Source organism: Rhamphochromis sp. 'chilingali' (assembly GCF_963969265.1).
Source record: "Rhamphochromis sp. 'chilingali' genome assembly, chromosome: 18".
Lineage (NCBI taxonomy): Eukaryota > Metazoa > Chordata > Actinopteri > Cichliformes > Cichlidae > Rhamphochromis > Rhamphochromis sp. 'chilingali'.
Window position 1 is genome coordinate 21,131,536 of NC_137945.1, and position 16,220 is coordinate 21,147,755.

The window sequence follows — 16,220 nt, forward strand, 5'->3', positions numbered from 1 at the left end:
TACTGTCTGCATGTCCCTGCACACTGCAGGCTTACAGGCTTCCTCAATACATGTGCATCCTTACACAGGAGTTTTGACTGGAAGGAAACGGGTAAGGACTTGGTGTTACATCTGGGGATGGGAGGTTCACGATGCAGATGCCCCCCAAGAGGCCTTCAATGAATTTTTTATGTGTGGTGTGTATGTGTGTGGGGTTTTTTGTATGTGGGCTGCAAGAAGGGGCAGCTTGTGTGTGCACCTGGCCTACTGCATTATTAAAGCTCAGAAGCTTGGACATAGAAAAAGAAAGAGAAGTTTAAGGTGAGGAGCCACTAGCGGTTGGTGGAGTGAAGGGAGAGACGAAAAAATGGCTTTGACTGGAACAAAAACGGGAACATGCCCAGTATTACAGATGCATTATTGCTTCTGCGCATGTTTGCAAATCTATTGTCAACTGCTTTTCCTACACAACCGAGGAAAGCAAGTTGCCAACTAATTGTTGTTTTGCGCCGTTATGAGTTTGGTAATCTGCCTCTCTTTGTCTCTGCATCTCACCAGAGACATGGATTAGAGCTAAAATGATGACTGCTTAATCCTTGATTTGCCTGTGCTAAATAAATATTAATCTAGCCTGCTCATCATGCTCTTGTAAGGTACAACATACACAATATGAAAGGGCTTAGCTGTTACATAAATCACAGCCTTATCTTTCAGATGAGGCAAAAGCATGAGACCATGCGCACACCTCTCTGCAGTGACACTGTAAAGTGAAAGGGGTGGCAGGGTGGGATTATTTGCCAAGTGAAATTAATAATCCCGCTAAATACAAATCCTGAAAAAAATCTCTTAAATGCATGTTTTCTCTCGGGGTGTGTGTGGACACACAATTATATACCAGTCCAGGGAAAAAAACAAATTGCAAATATCACTCATTTGTGTTGATTCAAACCCCTCTATCTCTCACTCTGCTTCTCAGCAGGTTTGTTTAGAAAAAATACTGCTGGGAACATGAAAAATGAAAGCTGCCATTGCTGGACTCCCTCTCACTCCCAGAAACACACACACACACACACACACACACACACACACACACACACACACACACACACACACACACACACACACACACACACACACACACAAATACACTTAAATTGACAAGGCCGTGGCAGCGCAGCGCAGAAGAGGTTAAGCAAACACTGTCCACGTCAGTCAAGGATAGCACACACTCACAGACAGACACAGAGAGCAGTCTCTGACGCAGGCATTTCATATCCACCTGGCAAATATAAACAACTGGTTATACTGTATTAACTACCATGAGCCTCTGATTCTCTGCTCATTTTATGCTATGATAAGTGCAAAACACATTTAACGACTTGTATGCGTAATATTTTTAAGTCTCAAAATAACATAACTTTACGACTTGTTATTTAAATTATGTGAATCTTTGGCACAGCAGTTTAAAATGAGGGGGAAAAGGCACTTTTCTTACACTGAATTTTGTCGTGAAACGCACTAGATCCTGCTGAAAGCTATTATTAAACTTTACAAGCTAATGCACCAACTCTGGCTACTTGTTGCCAAAAATGTATTCCTTGTTAGGAGAGCAAAAATGTCACAAATGTGGCCCTATTTGGTAAAAGATGTCTATCAGTTAGTTACAGGATAGTACATAAATATATGTTAGCTGCTGTCTTTAGTTATCACTCTATTACGACACAACAGGTAGGGGCAGCTTGTTTCTCCAGTGTGTCAAAGTCAGCTGATTTATGTTTGCTCGTCCTGTGGTTATCTGTCCAATTACAAGAGAAGAGAAGAGAAGAGAAGAGAAGAGAAGAGAAGAGAAGAGAAGAGAAGAGAAGAGAAGAGAAGAGAAGAGAAGAGAAGAGAAGAGAAGAGAAGAGAAGAGAAGAGAAGAGAAGAGAAGAGATCTGTTTTTGCTGTTAAGAGTAAAGACACCTTCTGAACTGTACGGAGGTTTCCCAGGCGCGGAGACCACATCTTCTCCTGTTCTTTTTCCAGGGGTAACAGTAAAGTTTAAAGTTCAACCCCCTACTGTTTTCTAAAGACAGTACTCGGCGGGACCCTAGCCCTGTTATTATCTTCATAAACATAATCATAGGGCAGGTATCCCGACTGACGCCACAAGCTATGTGCCCCTCACTTAAACATCTCTTGAGCACTTCTCTGACACGCCACAAAAAGCCCATTAATGTGTTGAGTGTTCCAACAGGAGAAATGCTTTGCATTCGGAAAAGCCCAAATGAACGCACATTTAGGCACGCTCGTGTACAGATACGGGAGCAGGCAGAGGGGATTTGGAGGGGGGCAACAAAACATAAAAACACAATACACACATACCTTTTGGCTTTCCAAGAACTTGAATGCTCATGACAGGTCTAATTTCTGGACCCAGTGAATTACTAATTAACTTAAGCGTTCGGCTCTCTATTTAATTAGAGAGGTCTTCAAATGAACTTTAGACCAAAGCCATTTGCTTTTTAAACAAACCCCCTTTTTCTGACAGCTGTTGTGAGTTTGCCCTATTCTCACAAAAACCACAAGGAAAGCACAGTTGTTATTTATGCCATCATAGGCTCTTTTTTCTGGTTACTGTAGGAGGGAAGAAAGAGAATGGGGGAGGAGAGGAAGAAAAAAAATGAGCAATGGAGTTGAAAAGTGTACATTTTAATTGGATTTTACTACAAACAAACAACTGTCAGATGTAATTAGCATGGTTTTAGATTAACGCAGCAATATTCCTTTATCAAATAAACACCATGTCACACAAATCTAGGGCCAGCCCGCTGAGAGGGAACCGAGATAAAATGGACCCATTACCTTACTGTTCGCTCTAGGAAATAACTGCTGTTAGATATAACTTACACAAAATCCTATTTAAGCCTCACATGTGATAGCATGTGTCTATTCATGCTTATATATGTGTGTGTATCTGTGTGTGTGTGCTTGTAAATCGCCCTTTATGTCACAACCGGGGAGACCATGGAGTGACAAGACAGCTGAAGACCACAGTCAGCATCCTCTCCTTTTTCAGTCTCTTAAACACACAGAGATTGTGCTTACTGCGGAGCAAAACCACATCTAAACACATGTAACTTTTTTTAAAAATCATTTGTAACACATCCTACTAAGTGCAAAAAAATCACCCGGAACTAAAGCCTTCAAGAACATTTCTGCCCTTCAATTCACAAAAAAAAGAGGAAAAAAAAAAGGGGCGAGCGTCTCCAAGAACCTCAACAGACCGCCGAACCATCCATCACCACATCATGACGCATGTTTAGGTATTGTGTTAAGGAAGAGGTCCATTCTTCAGCATACTTTGCTTTTTTAAGGGTTCCTCCAAAAGCCTAGCTATATCTGCTCATCTAAGCTGGGATGAAACGAGGCAAAGCTCCCCCCTCTATTTAGTCTAGGTGCAGGGAGCTGATACATCAGTGAAACCGCTGACAAAACTAGCCCTGTTACCTACAATTTCATATACAAGAACATTCCAGTGCCTGCTCTGCTCTTCTTCTTTTCTGTCACAGGAAAGGGGGGGTTTACCTTTTTTTTTCTTTCTAAAAGCAAATAATTAAGGATTATTCCACAGCTGGTGCCAGGCCAGAAAAAAGGGTAGAAGAAGAAGAAGAAGAAGGAGCAGCAAGGTTTGAGAGGGATAGTGTTGGCTGAAGTCTCATCAGGGAGTTACAGACACACGCTTGCTTGCTTGTATTAGATCAGACTGAGACCTACACTAGAAAAAGGAAAGATCTCCATTCTGATTTTTTAAAGCGACTTTTAATATAATCCTGCAGATAACCAGACACAGCTATTCATATTTAATGCAGGTGCATTAAATATTTCAGCACAGAGAGAAGAAAAAAATATTATTTATATTTCTCTTGATTTGATAAAACACCACTGGTTTACGAGTAAATTATGTTTTTTACTTCTATGTGGTCACACTAACTTTTAACTGCATTTTAGTGCGTTTTTAAAGTTGTGCGCACAAGATTTTAATAGTAATAGTTACCGTCTCTGTGCAATTCGAGTCAAACTCTTTTGGTGAAGTCGTTTTAATCTCTTATTACACTGTTTGTTTAAGAGCACAAGTCATGCATAATTAATCAGCCACTTATTCCCCGACGAGCCTTGCCAATGCCCTTGATATCCGCATCATGTTGCCTTCAGGAACACCAAACGACACACCTGCGATGCACATGAATCCACAGGCACAGGCGGCTGTTGACACACATACCAGCTGTGTATGTAATGCTGTGAAGAAAGTAAAGGTGTTGCAATGCATTTATATTTACATATATATATATTTACTCATGTAAGTGTATTTGATCATTTCACTGAATACAGTACGTGTGTGTGTTCTTATTTATCTATCTCTCCGTAAGCTCTATTAATGTGCACATATCTTGTGACTGCGCTGCCTGCCTTTTCAATCCTTGCCTTTGTCTTTTGCCGACAAGGAAGAGAATGTATCATTTGTCATGAGACGTCTCGTGCTATTGTGGTGTGTCTTTTCTCAAACCTGGAGAAACTTAGTCATTCGTCAACTTTTTCCCCCCCTCTTAACCCGGAGCTTCTTATTTTACTTCTATTTGGAAGCAGTATTTGCGGTTTCTTTTTTAAATTTTTTCTTTTATCTTGCCAGCTTTTAAAGCTCTGAAAATACTTTTGAGAGCAATCGATAAAATGTGGCATATAACCTTTTGTGCTCTACATTATTTTCTTTTGCAGAGTGGAAGAGGGACAGACCTTTCTAAAATAAAAGGCTGCTGAATGCTCCGTTGAATATGTAAGATGAGGACTGTAAGGTACTCGCGTGGACCTGAAGGGCTGAGCAAGTGTCCTTCACAGTGACTGCATCAAGGAGTGCAGAGGACAAACAATGTCACAGCCCTGAAAGGTAACTGCAGCTTCAAATCTCCACCAATGTGCAGAAATAACGTAAGTACTATCAGAGATGTGCCGCAATAAGCAACAGGACGTCAAGAGGTGCGAATGACAGATGAGACGGAAAACCACCGGAAACGTGAGGCCGAGATGCCAACGGAGATACACAGAGAAAGCAATCGGCGAGATACAATATAGGACACAGGAGGAGCACAAGAGAAGCCTTGTCTTTTTCATCAGTGCATTTCATTTGACCGAGACCTGAGAATCTCAGCCACCCCCAGGGCCCGCAGGACCTCAGATCAAACACAGAGAGTTCTTAAACATATGGCCCCGATTGTTCTTTCCACACCCTACGAGCTCTCCCTGCTTCCACTTTGAAATGAAAAGAGTAAACATATTATTCTAAATGAAATACCCAGACCCATGTTTTTCCATGGTTAATATCCTGTATGAGATGGCTGATGCAAAATAGGCAGGAGAGCCTGAGAACGGGACGGAGCACAGAGGGAAGAGAAAAATCCCCCTCTTTCTATTTTCCCTTAAGAGACTGATGAAGGCTTGGCGAGATGAGAGGGGGGAGAGACAGACATAGGGACGTGAGAGGGAGAGAGGGAGAGAGAGAGTGAGAGAGAGGGTAACGCAATCCTCACTGGCGCTGGACCAACAGCAACAAAAACATTTAGATAACCGCGCTCAATAATGAACGATTTCAATGAGGACAAAAATTACATTTCCTACAGATAACATGCCCCCTTCCCATAACAGAGCCAAAGGAGCCTTGAAACCACGTCATGCTCAACAGTGGTGCAGTGGAGTATTATGTTAGGGGAGGGTTGTAGTAACTATATTAGTATCCTTTTACCCCGCCAGAGACAGCACTTTTACTGGTTGTTAGACGATAAAGTCGGCAGAGCTGAGAAAGAAAGGTAGAAATACAGACACCGTGATAACTCGGCTAGCTACACTAGAAACACAACAAATCACTCTTCGCCTGACTCGGCCTGTGCTGTGACACTACACCAGCGGCGTGGCTCAAACGATTACAGATCCGCAAGACACATTACAAGGACCACTCAAAAATAAAACTCCACACACACATAACCAAGGATCACTGCAGCACACTTGATCCTCACAGGTGGCGCGGGTCACAGCGAGAATGCCATCCCCACCTTTCTCAACCACTATCCACTCACTTCCTTTCATGCCAAAGTCTGTCAAGTTGCTTGAGAGGGGAAGAGGCAAGAAAAGAGGAGATATAGCGTGGAAAGGAGGCAGAGAAAAAGAGAGGGAGTCTTTGTCCTCCTCCACTCAGCTCCGGCAACGTTTCCTCCTTGGGTCTGGCCAGAATTACCATATGAAAGGCGAGGGAAGGCGTGCAAAAGGTCAAAGAAAGAGGATCCTGTCCAATGAGAGACAACAAAAACAGGCCACACCGGCTTTTGTGCCGTTCATGTTTTCCACCACCCAACCTCAAGCCCCTCCCTCAGCTCCTGGATCATTTCCATACGCCAGATGCAATAGCAATGATGACGGTTGATCATAAATGACTTTTAAAGAAGTTGAATTTGCTCATACGGGGGCCACTGTGGCACTTTTGAGCCGCGTCCCCACCCTTACGCTCCTTCCTACCACCAGAACTCCCACAGACAGGAGTTCACATGAAACACACCTGCCTCGAGATTTCACAGTTTCCTCTGCCCAGATGATATCCGATCAAATCCTTAGCAAACATCTCAATAAAGGAAAATGTAAGAGCGGTGTAGTTTCATTTGATCCACAAAAGCCGCTCCCTTCCGTCCATGTAAATACTACCTGAGCCACATCCATCCACTACATAATTGTACACTCCAGTGCTTTAGGGATGCAGTTTAGTATATACATGGAGGCTTTGGGAGTTTACCCGTCTCCACAGTTCCTCTGCTATCATTCATATTGCTTCACATGACCACTTCCATCTGCTGGCATCTGAACAAACACCCTAAAACACTGGCCCTGGTGTTTCCGGGGGTCCTCTCCAGCAAACACAGTCCTCTACCGGTAGTGGCCTTAGACTGGGAGGGAGAGAGGGTAAGTGAGGGAGGGAGAGAGAGGGATAGAGCATTTCATCTCTCTTTCATCTCTGTCATCCAGTCAAGCGTTCAATGCCCCATTCAGCGCCTGCCCAGCATTATGCAAAATAATGCTAATCCCCTTTCCCGTGCTTTCACACTTGTATAAACCGCCGTTCCTGCCTCTGAAAAGCAATTATATCAGTTTACGTTCCTGTCAAAAAACAGGATTAGCATGCAAGTACTAGTAGCACCAACTAGGCCCAATCGCTATCCACCTTTGGCTATCGGGAAGTACAGAGCATTAAATGCTTGTCCATCCTACTCCCCTAAAATAAAATAAAGTCCCGCTGCCTTGGTGGGGTGGGTGTGTGTGTGTATGTGGGAGGGGGGGTGGGGGGTCTATACAAGTGTTGTAATTAGATATTTGGAAGAAATGAAAAGAAGGGTCGAAAGTTTGAGAGACACAACTCCTCACTCAGGATATTTTGGCTCAAGCTTTTCTTTTCCCGAATCTCAGTCATGTATAATAATCAAAAACAAATTTGGCTATGTTGCTACACAGGGCCATACGAGGCCCACTTCACAGTGCGTGTGTGTGTTAAAACATGTGACACACAGAATGACACACAAATGAACTGTTGTTGTTCCCCCTGACACATTGCTTCCACATGTGCGCAACCTTGCCATGCAAACACGCACACTGAGCAGACAAGGAAAGATGGCAGAGTATTTTTTTTGAATATGCAAATGCTCGCAGAAGTGGAACGTGTGTAAATAGGAGTCATTGTATGCTGCCTTAATCTGGAAAGTCGGACCTCTCGCTTTCTCGCTGTCTTTCTCTTTTCTAACCCCTCTCGTGTTTTTCGGGGGGTTTTTTGTGTGGGGGTGCGGGTCGAGGGAGGTGGAGAAGGATCCACAACCATCCCAACTGAAGACAGGTCAGGGACAAGTGACATTAGTCAGCACAATTAGCAAGGTCGTCATGGCGACTAATGAAATTTGGCAAAGCGGCCAGCCGGAGACCTAAATGAGCTAGCTGGTTACGTGGTAGCACGGGGGGCTGGCCCGCTCCTGGCTGCTGGCTGGTTGCCTTACACACACCCATTATTCTCTCTCTTTTTTTTCCTTTTGCCGTGGTGGTACAATAGACTCACTTGTATCTCAGCCGATACCCACCGGCAGTACAAGCTCTCCGCCTGACAATTTGCATATGTTAATATAATTAAGTGCTAATTACACTAAAACTCGCATATTCACAAGCACCCTCCCCGGGAGCTACGGAGAGGCTTGATCTCGTTCCAAGTCTTTAACCCTCCTCTGCGTCGCGCGCAGTGTGTGTGATAGAGAGAAATTGTGTGTTAGTGGTGGTGCCCCAGGGCTGACACAGGAAGCCCCGGTCTTTGAGACATAATGCTGAGCTGCAGTGAACTTCTTAGCTTCTTGCCCCCCCTCACCACCACCACCCCTTATACAGGCCTCCCTGGGCCAGGAGACCTTGGCTACTACTTGCAGACCATCATCCCTCACACACACATATGTGCAATTGGTAAATAGCCCTTTGCATCAAACACGGCAGGCTTTTAAACTGTTGCATAACAGAAGTTGCATAAAAGACAATCTATGAAAAATCAAAGGGAGTGCAGTGAAGAGGGTCTAAAAAGAGACAACTTGGTCCACGAGAGTCAAATTTAAGCATGGGATCCTAAATATTTACCTTAAATAAATGCAGAGAGCATTTCTGTTACTTTGGCGAATCAACCATTTACCCTTCATGTGAAGAAAATGCTGGCCATGTTAAGCACCGAATCCACCGAAAGCAGGTAACTGGAATGACACCGTTATTTGAGTCATAGATGAGAGACAACAAAATCTGCACGATTCCCTCCAGTGAGTATGCGTGCATGGATGTGAGTGTGTGTGTGTGTAGGCCTGCCGTTTTGATAATGGAGGACAGGCGGTTGTGCTTTTCACATCATAATGGCCGTGAATCAGGGAGGAAGCCAAGCGATCGTGCTACAATTAGAGTTCTTTTGTGCCTCTTCCTCTGTGTCTTTCTCCCTTTCTTTTCTTGTTTTCAATTGCTGACACTCTACCTATCAAGGGTATGTTAAAACAGTCTACTATGCTGTTGCAAAAGCTGAATGGGTGGGTTTGGGGGGGCTGTTTAGGGGCCCAGGGTGGACGGAGTGGAGGGAAATTCATACTGTGCTGCTGCTGCCGGACACACACACACACACACACACACACACGCATGCACACGTGCACCAGATGGTACAGGAAGGAGGATTAAATAAACACCCATGCACAGACACACACCTATTGGCAGACGGACGCCTCTGTGTGCACTGTCCCTTAATGAATGTCTATTGGGAGTCAGAGGGTCCAAGCTCATTTAGTTGACTCTCAATGAGATGCAGCATTATGGCTATGGTAATACGCTCCTCCCTTCCCCAATAATCATACGCAGGTCATTGTGTCGGAGTGATTCATTTCTATCGCACACATACGCCAGATGTTATTACACAGGAGAGTAAATCTCCCCCAGTGGATGTCAATGGCCTTCTATGCAAAAAAAAAAAAGAAAAAGAAAGAAAAAGGTGAAAAATGGAGGAGAAAAAGAAGAAAAATATATTGTTAAAGCAGTCCGGAGTGCAGTAAGCTATACTGCTCGCTCAACCATGACGGCTGGTAATGCAGGTTTGGATGTAGCTCTGTGTGTGTCTCTTTTGAGGAGGTGGGGTGGGGGGGTTGGAAGCTCCCCTTCACTAATACCTGCTACTCGGATTACCACAGCGTCTTAAGTATTCAACCGGACCCATATTTTCCCTTTCTGCCTTTTTAGCCAAATTGGCTGTCTTTACACTGTAAAGCAGCGATATAGCCCTCCTTACTAAGGGCCTATGGGGGATCCACGAAGAAGAACATTAAAATGCAGCGATAGCCTTGTTGCAAAGCTCCTCTTTATTTCTTTCTCTCTTTCTGCAGCAAAGGCTTCTAAATCATCCAGCCTCCTCTATTAGACGGGAGACTTATTGAGGTAGAAACCATAAAAAATGAAGAAGGGAAATTTAATCCTTGAAATATTGATTTGCACATTAATATCAGATAGGCAGAGGGCAATCTAGCCGGGTGGAAATGACACATTGTCGACCCCTAGGAGAGGCCCGAGCCAATCTTCTAGCTGCATGTGTCTTAGACCCAGGAGTTATAGGACAGACTCAGCCCCTGTCTCCCTCTCTCTTTCTGTCTCCCATCCTCTCCTCCTCCCAGTAGCCTCTCACCCATCCGCCCCACCACCACCCCATACCCCCACCCATCCATCCTCACTCTTAATGAACGCTGCAATACTAAAAATGCATTAGCTTTTAATAATCAAGCTGCATTTTCAAGCCAACAGCTATTGTCCTCCCAGGGCTGTCTGCCCATCTTTCACACTTTATATGTGTGTGTGTGTTTTTTTCTTTTATCCGTCCTTTTTCCTGCTAAGGGTAAAATGAACGTTGCAAGCAGCTTAACTAACACGAAGCGTTATACACAGCCAGTCTTTGATAGTGCTAAGACACCAGGCTCAGAAAAACAAAAAAACAAGGAGGCCTGGGTTTCTGCAAACACACGCCTAAAAAAAGAAGAAGAAGAAAAAATCCCTCATTTGCAAGGCTGGAAAAATAACAGTGAGATTTTGTTATTTTAGAGTGAGACAATACCGTCATTAACTGACGAAATTCACTGCAATTAGACAGGATCATCATGTCTCATAATTTCACTTTTTAATGATTTTTTTTTTTTTTTTATTACTGGTCCGAGGCTGAATGTTTTTGTTTTAAAATATATTATTTTATGCAGATGCAATTAAATTGTCTGACAAGACAGGAGATATTCCCTTTCTAAAAAAAGAAGAAGAAGAAGAAGAAGAAGAAACCCCCATAAGTGTTCATAGTTGAACCGGAAAAAACGATCTTAGATCTATTCTTGAAAATTGTATTTTACATAATAATAATAACAACAATAATAACAATAATATTATTAATAATAGAAGGATATTATTAAAGCAGCAAAGGCGGTTATATTTTTTCCTCTCTGAGATTCTACAGAAAATCTAATGGGCCTATTTGGATTAAAACGTAGGCGTACGTTCTTCAAACATGTACCCATTTATTAATCCAAACAAATATTAAAGTATAGTGGGTTTATAAAGAGTGAATTAAAAGCCTCTATTTGCGGAAGAAATACGCACTGACTTCTAAACATCGATCCCCTCCAAAAAAGCAATGAAAGCCGTGTATGAATAGAGACAATCGCATAAAACGGTCGCCTATCCTATATCGGCGCATCGTTCTCTTAGAGCATATACAATCTTCACACACACACACACAACACACACTCACTACACCGTTACGTACCCGGGCTGGAGAAAGAGTGGCCCCTTAGCCTTATGTTTTTTTTTTCCTCCCGTGCGATCGATGCCCCCCCCCCCCCCCCCCTTCTGCCCCCACCCCCATCCCTTCACCCCCAGCATTTCGTCCCAAACCCAGCCAAGTCTACCTACCGACTTAAAAAGCACCAAAAAAAAAGACGTAAAAACACACCTAATAATCCCCACTTTTGTAATCTAGTTCATCTAAACTAACACAAATATACGACTTAAAGACAATCTTGCAGCCAGCATCTCTTGGAAATAACATGACAATTTATGTGAGGAAATTAATGCCTAAGCCCACTGACGCGTATAGGAGACCGACAGTAGAAATGGAATTTACAGACTTTAAAGGGCGGAATTTAAATAAAATTAAATAAAACAAATGTTAATATCAATAAATGTAAAATAGAGTGGTAATTTTGCTGATGCTTAACATGCCGATGCTGAGGAAAATCAGGTGATCCCGGAGTTGGCTGGCTCTAAAAGGGGCTCTCTGTGCTATCGGTAGCCCAGCGATCGGTCGCTCTCTTGGGCGACGCAGCTGTGCACGCCTCGGTGAAGTGAGACTACTTTTTTAAGCGCAGCAGGTAAAGGTGTATGGACTATCGGCAGCAAATTCGCGTTACTTCTGTACCGATCATCTCGTTTTTTTAAAAGAAGCCTTACTTCGGAAATTTGAAAGATATGCACTTATTCCGGCGAGAGGGGATCGTGTCGAGAGACTGATCGTGTCACTTCGGCCGAGAATGCCTGGAAGGTGCATGATTCCCGACGTGTACGGAAAAACTGGCTTAAACGCTGCAGTGCACCCAAAATATGACTTCAGATGAAATATCTTATCGTTGAAGCCTGAAATGAGGAGTCACTGAGTGGGGAGGGAAACAGCAAGCCGGACACCTCGACTAGACTCAAAGCGGACATGTCCGTGGGATCGGACTCCTGGAAAGGCAACACGATATCCGCACTGCAAAGCCACAAAAGCAGAGGAGGCGCTCGTCCCGTCCCGTTGTATCAAAGGTGGAACAACCATCGCATGTGTCCGCCACACAATCTGCACATTAGTATAAACTTTGCAAAAGGCAGGTCCGGACGTGGTATCGTACTGTACTGCCACGGACACATGCGTAAGAACGCCTCCAAGCCTGTCAGTCGCTTGTTTTATAGTAGCCAAAGAAGCCGGAGTTGCACTAACATCACGATATCCGCCTTTATTCTGGACTAAAAAACACCCAGCACCTGTTATCCAAACGACCCCGATGTCCAGGATCCACCGGCGAGATAGATAATCGATACCCGACCACTAAATTTAACACACACACCCCAAACTACTCAATAAAAGTTAAAGGGAGAGGTGGAAATGAAAAACTTACTTTCTTCCCCCTCCAAAACCGTCACCTCCGCTTCTCTCTTTGCTCTTGGCTTTATAAAACAGTCACATCCAGCGTCTTGCGTAATTAGACAGTAAAAACATGGAAAAACGGGGAAAATTACAATAATCCTCCAACTTTATATTGGGAAAAGGGGGTAAAATCACAAATGTCAAGCATTTAGAGAGCTATCCCTTATTTTGGTTCCGGTGGCGGTGAAAAGACGTGTCGACGGGCTGCCTCGCAGTTTCTCTTGTGGACGGGGGTCGGGAAACGGAGGAAAGGAAATGAAAATCCGATATGTCTTTATTCTGCTAATTATTATCGTTTTAGCCCTGTTTAAAAAAATGGCTGATTAAGTTGAGTGCGCATGTCTTTGTGTGTCTATTTCCCGATATGCACTCTGGGAATGGGTAGAGAGACAGAGAGAGAGAGGACGAATGAGAGAGAGAGAGCGATAGGGAGGGAGGGAGCAAAGGAGAGACGGAGAGGGAGGGAGAGAGGAGAGAAGTGTAATTAGTGAGTTGATCAACAGTCTCCACATTGCAAATGACGCGCACACGGAGCCCTGGCGGCCGCAGAGGTCTATGCGCGCAGAGAATCCTTTTGTATGGTTTCTCTCCGAGGGCCAAATCACATGTAGAACAATGGACAACCGCTTCCTCCACAGCAAAATGAAAAAAAGGCTGGACTTCGAATTAGTTACAAGCACTTAGAAGTCATCTTTTCCCATAAAAAACATAAATAAAGCAAGTTGTGCAGGTGAATATTTCTGAGGTGCAGCGCAAAATGCTCCAACAAGAATGTCTTTTAAGATGTGATTTAACAAAGATAGGATTCATATTTTTTGTGTGTACTTTACACCAGCTTGTTTTTTTTATTGATTATGATACTACAGGTAAATTATGATTTTTTTAATCGTGTAAAGCTCAGAATGTCTTATTTTGATTCCGAGAAATTGTAGAATATAAAAAAAAAATCTTTATGTGATTTTTAAAACGGTAACTGCGCTTTGCGAATAACACTTTTGATCAATAACGAACGTAAAAACATAAAGAGAGGGGAAAAATACCTGAAAGGAGATTCAAAACCACAGAACCGGCTTTTTGCTGCGCATCAAAATGGACCTGTGTGTCAGGCCTACCTTTATATGTAAAAACAAAACACACACACAACATAAATTACATGTGAGTGATTTATATTACGTAGTTATGTGTGTGTGTAAAAAATATTCTCGTTGTTTACTGAAAGTGATGACTGTGCATGCGATCTGTTGCATATAATGGTACACATCGAGCCACAAAGGATCACAGTAATCCACCACATGTTGGAAAGTCATCTCTGCCCTTTCTGGACTACTGAGGCCCCGTGTGGGTTCAGTAGAATCAAACTGCAAAATCCAATACAGGGTCACGCAAAAATCACCGTGTCTATTCAAAGCTCAATTCACTGCCTTTTACATTTAGTGTCCTTACAAAGTGCAGCGTTCTTTTTAGCCCTATATCATCTCAGTGCAAACAGTTTGCCGTGTTTCCCCCATCGGTTTCTTAATAGAGGCTTTTGGGCAAGAGGAAGACTTTACACAGTCTCAATCGGGGAGAAAATCAAGAGATCTTGTTCGCCTTCGTGGAAAAAAATCGAAGCTGGGGGTGAATTGAACTGCATGAGCCGGGACTTGGGATGTGATGATAAGGCTGCTGCTGGCAAGTGAAGTACTTGGTCTACTTTGCAGCCACATTGACTGGACTGCACCCATACCAACTGGATCCTTAAGAAGCCAAGAGATCCGAGCCCGACCCGACCCGAGGCTGTTTATTCTGGGTTTAGAGAGGTCTCCAACAAAGGGGGTGGGTGGGTCGAGGTGATGAACAGAGGCGTCACTTTTCACCCGGATCCAAGGCTCCTGCTGCTGCGCTACTGCTGTAGCTGCCTCCCTGTCCTACAGGGGGGTTTTTCTAGCCTGTCAGCCCTGGGAGGCGTCGCTCACAGACGGCTCGGAGAGTCGATTTTTACCCGCTTCAGCAGCGGACGCGTAAAAAAGTCCACCGGGGGCCGTGCGCTGATCTTTCAGAAGCAGTACGGAGTGGACCCTATATGCCATTTGTGACTTTATTCGCCAGAACGGAGGACTTTTGTAGATTATACAACCCTCATTTCTTTTATTTTTCTCTACGATCGTCTCCATTTCTGTGAAGGGATGTACTTATTTTACACGTGTGTGCTTAAATTTGCGCGCGCCGTTGGCATTTTCGGCGGAGTTGCGTTTGTTATTTCATCGCTTTTCGATGAGAAAACGAGAAATTACAAAGCGGATTTGGAGACCTGAAACAGGCTACCGCTTATCTTAACCTCCTGCGTTTTGTAAATCTCCCCCCACCCCCCTCCCGGTCTCCACCCTCCCTCTCTCCCAGCAGACGATGCTCTTTCTCGGGAGGACCGCTTGACAATAGACCGCGTTAACTAATATTTCTCCCTATTTTCACATCAGCAGCATCCTCAATTAATTGCAGATTTTTATCTGTAAACTCCGTTAGTGTCTCTCTGTTTTTGTGTGTGTGTCTCTCTCTCCGCGTATGTGTGTGCGTGCTTATGTTAGTCTCCGTGCGTGTGAGTGTGCACGAGCATGTGAGTATTTGTGTGTAAAGAAAATAAATTACAGGGAGATGTCTTGCTCGCATCACCAGAAGCTCACACCAGGTAGACTGAAATTAAACTGTGAGTTATAGAGTAATTATCGAACATTAAATGAATCGAGTTTGTTTTATTTTAAAGCCTCCATTGATATATATGAAAGGCGGCATTAAACACCCATAGTGGTCTTCTGTCACTTCAGTACATCAATAACTTTGAATGTCCGGAGAAATTGCCATATTGGCTAACCACACTGGGATATGCTAAGGGACTGTTGGTTCATCAATATTCCCTGAAGACAGACTGGAAACCTCTGTTGATGTTCAGCTTGATTTTTATGTTATTATTATTTTAAATATTTATTTAGTAATTTTTAAACCCGGTCTTTCATGTCTACTGCGGACACCTGATCGTAATTTTTTTTTCTGGATGTGCAATGAGACGTCCACCTTGTTTGTCCTATGCGTCGGCGCCCTCATGGGGTTGCAGGGTTGACCCCTCTGCCTCATCAGGACACACACAAAAAACACGCAAAAGCCCATAGCTCTGATCCGCAACCTGCCACACTGACCCACTGGCCAACTCTCGTCCAGCAAACACATACACAAACAAGCTTCATAAAGGGCCCATAAAACAGACAATAAGAAGTTAATTGTAACTCTTCCAACGCTTGGCACCTATGTGAGATTTCGCCACTGTCTCCAGAATAGTAAAGTGAACAAAAAAAACAAATAAAAAAATGAAAATTGATCTTTCAAAAAAACTGCCAAGCCATTCAACATGCATTTGACCTCAAAAAATTAAAATATAAAAAATAAACGTGACACACAGAAATCCTCTAAAAGCAAAACCACTTGCAAA

General features: G+C 43.5%; 1 protein-coding gene across 1 annotated transcript in view; it reads right to left on the bottom strand.

Moving 5' to 3' along the window:
* The window catches only part of zfhx4 (zinc finger homeobox 4), an 81,509-nt gene extending 68,384 nt beyond the window's left edge, over positions 1 to 13,125 (bottom strand). Inside the window, exon 1 of the mRNA XM_080865891.1 lies at positions 12,732 to 13,125. The gene's annotated coding sequence lies outside the window, so the exon portion shown is untranslated. The remainder of the gene's footprint in view (positions 1 to 12,731) is intronic.
* Between the last annotated feature and the right edge of the window lie 3,095 nt (positions 13,126 to 16,220).